Source organism: Colossoma macropomum, unplaced genomic scaffold (genome assembly GCF_904425465.1).
Source record: "Colossoma macropomum unplaced genomic scaffold, Colossoma_macropomum, whole genome shotgun sequence".
In the NCBI taxonomy this organism is placed as follows: Eukaryota; Metazoa; Chordata; class Actinopteri; order Characiformes; family Serrasalmidae; genus Colossoma; species Colossoma macropomum.
The window spans coordinates 25,377-32,500 of NW_023495903.1; positions in this window are offsets into that span (position 1 = coordinate 25,377).

A 7,124-nucleotide genomic window follows, 5' to 3' on the forward strand; every position below is an offset into this window, starting at 1 on the left:
TATCTTTAGTCTTTCATTAATTATTATGTTTTTTTTTTTTTCCTGAAACAGCAACAATAAACATATAAACATTTTTGATTTATAATTTACTGGAAACAAGTCTGTTCATTTCTTTAAAAATTAAAGCATTTTGATTGGAATAACTGCAGTGTTTCATCTTTTCTGTCATGATATTGGAGGATCTATCAGAATAAATAACATGAGACACAATGATTAAGTTCATAAGAAATGTATTTGTTGTTGTTATTTTTTTTCCAGTGTCAGAGATTCAAAAAAATGATCAAACAAATGAAGAATTAAATGAGACAATATTTTTTATATTGGGTAAAAAATGCATGAATAAACAACATTATTTTATTTTAACCAATCATAATAAATGTTAACAGTTTCTAAAATTTTCAATTTCCATAAAATGGAACAATGATCAAACAAAATTAACTATCAAATAAATCAATAAATAAATAAATAAATAGCTCCACATTCTGTCACTTAACTATAATCAAAATATTATTCCTCATTCATTTTTGTATAAATGTAATGTTTCTGATTCAGAGACTCTGCAGAACTGCAGAATCTAACCTGAACACACTGATACATCACACTGTTATTCACACAACCAGACATTTATTTATTTAATTTATTTAGATTTTTTATGTGTTATGAATTTCTTAAAGTGAGTATCTGTGATGACGGGTCAAAATCACAGCATCCTCTTCAGCCTGTTTTCTTTAAACACCTGAAATTTCTCCATCTCTATTAATGTTTGTGTTGTTATTTAGAGGAATCTGTTTTACGTACGAATGTGTGATTAATTGAACATATACTGATGTGTATTTTCTCTTGAATATCTGTTTAAATTCTCATGATTCAAAGTGTTTCTCACAGTGTTTTAACAGCATTTGTCTGAGTTTAAAGCCAAATCTACAGCATATGGATCTCCTGTAGATCACATATCATGTCTTTGCTGTTGACATGAAGTGACAGGGATTTAAGCTGAAAACACATTTTGGTCTTTAAAATTGAAAAATTAATTCAGTTTAATGGAAAAGTCTGATGTCTTTCTGTAAACTTGAAAATGTATTGTGTGAAGTCACTGGTGGGCAGAGCAGTGTAGATCGCTGTGATAGCAGATTACTATGAGTGGCTCAGTCATATTTAATCTGATGAAGATGATGAATCATCAGTGGTTGTTAGGGGGACGGCAGACCCTCATCATACAATCAGCCCTTTAGGTTTGAGCCTGAGAGAAATGAAGCTGCACCAGAAAACCAAAAAGAACAATCTGACCAAGGAATGATTAGTAACAGTAATTTATATGAATTAAACTGTTATAACACAACCAGGAAATCACTGATTTTAATTATAAATCATTTTGAAATGAGAGGTTATAAGCAGTAACTTATTTCGATTTTAATGAAATATCATGTACCTGGTGAATGAAGAGAGATTTAAAGTGTGATGTGACTAATTCATGTTTATATCTGAATTATCTGTTATAAATGATACATAAATGATTTCCAGCATTAACTTTCACCTCAATGCAATAGAATATTCCCAGTTAAGTCTATGAAGTCCTCAGACACTTTACTGAATCACTTGTGTCCACCTAAATGAGACAGACTAGATTTTATGGAATAACACTGATCAAACTAGCCAGCTAAATGTGTAACAGTATTAGACAAAAATAGCTTGAAATCCCCAGAAGTTCTTCAAGTTCACTCCTGTTAGCACAGTACAAATGAATCTGTTATGCGATCAGTTGCTACCGGTCAATCATGATCTATTAACTGACCCCTGCCTACCATGTGGATGTTTATTCAGAACGTTCTGTCTTCTGTTTGGGTCTTTAAGCTTCTGAATGGCTGGTTTATGATTCCTCTGATTGTCTTCATCCATCTTGTAGCTGGTCGTTCTCTTCGTCTTTTACCCTCAACTGTCCTTCAGTGAAATGTTCTTTTTCCACTGAACTGTTCTTCTCAGAAAGTGTTTAAACTATGATCCTCAGTTTGGTTATCTGGGCTGTGAGAGGGGAGGTGAGGCTTCATTTGGTGGAGGTTGATCTATTTTCTTTGCTGTCCAAGTTTCTATCAAAAGTCTTCACCAACACCAAAGTTCAAAGGAAGCTATTTTTTCTGTCCTGCTTTTCTAATGTAAACCCACGTGAAAATTCTGGGTGTAACAGCGGGTTGGCACAAAGCAACAACTTTAAAATCTTTTACTTATTTTTCTAAACTGATTTTTTACTTCTGATAATCATAATTTAGACACTTATTGTTGTGTTTAACACTTTCATGTGAGCTGTTGTTCAGCCTTTAAAGTAGCCTAGCTTTTAAAGTAGCAACTGTGTTCAAATGGCACTACTGTTTAAATCAGTTCATAATAAAATATCCTGCTGAAATGATGTGCTTTAAATTAGTTTTGGCAGATTATTTTGTTTTCAGTCATCAGCTGACGCTGGTTACTGGTTGGTTCTGAGAAAGTGCACAAACAGGAGTCCTGAGTTCTGACCTCAGGACTACAAACAGTAAATAAAACAAACAGAACTCAAATGATGTTGATCAAATTCTGTGAGTACAGTAAGTACTTTTCCTTTTCTTTATGTGTTTATCTGCTACTACTAGTGAGATGTTCCATCTAGTGCTGAAGAACCCTGTTCCACAGTGAGGAGAACCCCCCAAAGAGAGAACAGTGCTCACTACTGTAGTGTTTTGGAGTTGATGAGTTCAGTTGAGCGCAGCTTTAGCAGCTGTTCTCAGATCAGTGAGACTTTCTGAGTCAGAGCAGTTCCTCTACAGCTGAGGGAGGTTTTTGTATCACACTCTAACACTGTGTGAACGGAGTGTACGCATACTGCAGACAGTAATAATCTCCTGCATCTTCAGGCTGAACTCCACTGATTTTTAGAGTAAAATCTGTTCCAGATCCACTCCCACTGAAACGAGCTGGAACACCAGACTGACGGCTAGTAGCATCATAGATCAGGAGTTTAGGAGCTTCTCCAGGTTTCAGCAGATACCAGTAGAGATAGCTGCTGATGCTCTGACTGGCTCTGCAGCTGATAGTAACAGAGTCTCCGGGTGAAACAGTCTGAGATCCTGGAGTCTGAGTCATGATGACGTCCCCAAAGGACTCTTAAGGACAGAATAAAGAGAGAAAAACATTTGAGTATGTCAGATCACTGTTTCATCTGTAAACAGAAATCTAATATCAGTAATAAAAGGGGGTTAATGTGGCTCCTCAGAACTGAAATATAACCCCTGACATCTACCTTGAGTCCAGAGGATCAGTGTCCAGATGAAGATGGAGACCAAAGTCATGGTTGCTGTGGGTGAAGTTTGTGGGGCAGCAGCTCTCAGTCATGAAGTGTTAAACTCACAGGACTATAAACACTAGCAGAGCACTGAAGCATGGGCTGATAATGCAAAGTGGAGCCTCTATGGAAATGGACTCACCAAACACCTCTATAATAAACACATATGATTATTTAGATATGATTATAAAGTATTAGCTCAGTTCTGTTAATTCAGTGTCAGACGTTCATTTCTAAAGGTCATAAATAGTTGATGAGTGTAGAAGAGTTCAGGGTAAACAGTGATGAGTGATGGAGGTTTATGTACAATGACTTCACTGAAATGTATCACTGTGGTTCACTTTCAGTGGAGGAACCAAACTCACTGTGAAAAGAGACTTTTATTCTATTTAAACAGGAGATTCATTTAATCACCTCATTATCAGTTACAGATCATGATGATCAGCTTGTCTGAGGTCAGTGAGATTCTCCTGTATGAAGACATTCACAGGTTTTAATGAGAGGTTTGAACTGTTTTTATGACACTTCATCTGATGTTAGTTAGATTATGAGTTAGGAAAGTTCTAGTTGTTCCACTGTGTAAAGAGGAACCAGTAAATGTTCTCCAGTGCTAGAATGCATTAGTGCTGCTGCAGAGTTTCCAGTTCTTTTGAGTTTAGTCTGAGTTCTTTACTGTAATGAATGGTGATGGTCAGTGTTGTTAGAGAGGGAGTTCAGCTGTAGATTCAGTGCAGTGCTGTGTGTTGATCTTGAGGGAGTTTGGCTGAATTAAGCTGAACATCTGGTGAAAGTGCTGCTCTATTCTGGGAGAAAGAGGACGACTCAGGCCTGTTCATGCAAATCTGAGTCTCACCCCACTGCTCTCTCTCTCTCTGTCTGACTGTTTACTGCTTAAAACTGCTTGTTTGTGTTCAGCTGGGTGGGCTGTGGGGGGCTGGTTTCACTTCTTACTTTAGTGCTGCTGATATCTGTGGGTGTGTTGTGGTCACAGTGTATCAAACCTCCTTCAACTCATCAGGTAATTATTAAGCTCTGCATCAGTTGAGTCAGGTGTGTTAGAGTAGTGATCCCATAATATAGAGTGTTCATTCTCCAAGTTTGGAACTTGATCTTTCAAAATAAGCCATCGAAACAATAAACCAAATTTATGTCGTCAGAAAATGATGAAAACACAGTTTACCAATTATGCGGCACATTTGATAAGGCTGTACAAGCTGGATGTTGAAAACAACAGGTTCTCAAACAGAAACTGCATGATTATAAGGCGAGCTTATTATACTTCCTATTATCCTGAAGCATTCTTACAATCTAACTACATCTAAAAAGAAAGGAAGTACCTCAATGCAGCTGTTTGTACAAGCAGAATTTTTTCTCCATGTTGCGTCAAGATCATGGCCGTAACTGGCTATGAAGACACCGAGGTCTGGACTTCAGTAGTTTCAGAAGGTTTTCTTTGTTTACTTTTCTCTGCTCATCAGATTAAATATAGAAACAGGGCTTATGTGGCTGTTTACTCAGGGCCACAGCCACGGTGTCACAGACCCACCCAAATAGGGAAAACTTATTATTTCACGTTTTTCATGACAATGAAGGTTGATCTGTTTTCTGTAAGCGCTCTCACTGTGTTGTGGCCAATCAAAATCTGCCAAGCTCTGCATTTTCTTTCCTCAACCCTCCAATCACTGCATAGCAATCTGCAGTTACTTCAGTACGTTATCAGCGGCCATAATGTTCATGAATAGCGTTAGGACAGCGAGGGCCCCTGAGGTTTCTGAAGGGCTTTATTAGATTCAGTGTGGAAAAAGTGACAAAACTACCCAATGAGCCGTGACAGGTTCTCAGCTGACCCTCAGAACAGCTGAGATTCGTCCATAGACTTTACTTCCCTCTCTGTTCATCTCTGTACGAGACGCTACGCAGCCCAGAGAACCAGAGGATCTTTGACCTCTTGAGATGTTCAGGTTTGCAGCACACATGCTATAAGCTAACATATAGCATCACTATGATATGAATGTAGCTACCTTAGAGTTTATGACCATAACTAACACACTAAGATTGTAAAATTCAAACCCTGTATTTCATTTTTTGTTTGTCTACTCGTAATGTTGCTGGCTAAATCAGCTTCAGTCCAGCTCCATTAGCTGTTCAGTTTAGGCTACAGGCTACATAGTCGTCAAAATTAGCGATTAAATGAGAAATTAAAGTTGTACTGTGTTACCCAGTCATAACATACTATGACCAGCATGAGAAAGGTCACTGTTAACCAGCACTGAGATTGCATAGCATCATGTAGCTAACATTATTAAGAGATCAGCAGGTATATTAGACTGTATTTTGTCTTATTACCTGCCTGACTCACTGAGTTTGACGTTAGCTGGGGTTTGGTACAGACAGCCTTTAATAACATATGATTAATTTGTGCTTTTACAGTCAGTGAGGACAGAGACGCAGGAGAGAGAGAGAGAGAGAGAGAGAGAGATAGAGAGAGATAGAGAGAGAGAGAGAGGCAGAGAGAGAGAGAGAGAGAGGCAGAGAGAGAGAGAGAGAGAGGGAGAGAGAGAGAGAGAGACAGAGAGAGGGAGGGAGAGAGAGAGATAGAGAGAAAGAGAGAGAGATAGAGAGAGGGAGCAGAGGGTGTAGAGAGAGAGAGAGAGAGAGAGAGAGAGAGAGAGAGACAGAGAGAGAGAGAGAGAGAGGGAGCAGAGGGTGGAGAGAGAGGGAGAGATAGATAGAGAGAGAGAGAGAGAGAGAGCTAAGTTCTGTGTTCACTACTCACACTATGAGACTGTAATTGCACATAGTTTGGTAATGACTGTCTATATGTCACACACACCAATAGTCCCCTCACTTACACAGGTTTATCTCCTTTTGAAATCTATTTTACTTGTACTCGCATCCATGTTAAAAATGAAACCCTTATCTATTTCTATGTGGAACATTCAGGGCATAAAATCATCTCTGTTTGGATACAAAAGTAAAAACCATGAATTTACAAAAAACACAAAAAAACACTGACATTATCATCCTACAGGAAACCTGGTGTAAATCAGACAGCATCACTCACTGTCCCACAAACTACAAAGAAATCATCATCCCCTCTGTTAAACACCCTCATATTAAAAAAGGTAGAGATTCAAGTGGAATTATTATCTGGTACAAATCAGAGCTATCAGAATTCATAACCCCTCTTAAATTAGAAAAATCACATATTTGGCTTAAAATTAAAAAGGAAATCACCGACACTCCAAAAGACCTTTTTCTATGTACAGTCTACATCCCTCCCAGTGAATCCCCCTATTATGACGAAGACATTTTCCCCAGTCTGCACGATCAGATCAGCAGCTTCCAGGCCCAGGGAAGTGTGCTGATCTGTGGGGACCTGAATGCTCGCACTGGATCTCTACCTGACTTCAACACAGAGCAAGGTAACAATTATATATTCGGACACCAATACCCAAGAAACGTTACTAACCTCCCCCGATACAACTCTGATTCACAGGTGAACAGAAACGGAAAGGACCTCCTGCAGCTCTGTCAGAGTCTGGGTCTGTACATTGTCAACGGTAGGTTACGAGGGGACTCTTTAGGGAGATTTACCTTCTGCTCACCTCTTGGAAACAGTACAGTAGATTATATGATAACAGATTTAGACCCTTTCATTCATTCGTTCATTAAAAGGACAGAGACTAACAGCACTGCACACACTCAGCCCAGTGAGCTGTACAACATCAGGAGGCCATACAGATGGGCCCAAAACAGCACAGAGGAGTTCCAGAAAGCAATCAGAGACCCCAAAATTCAGACACTTTTAGAC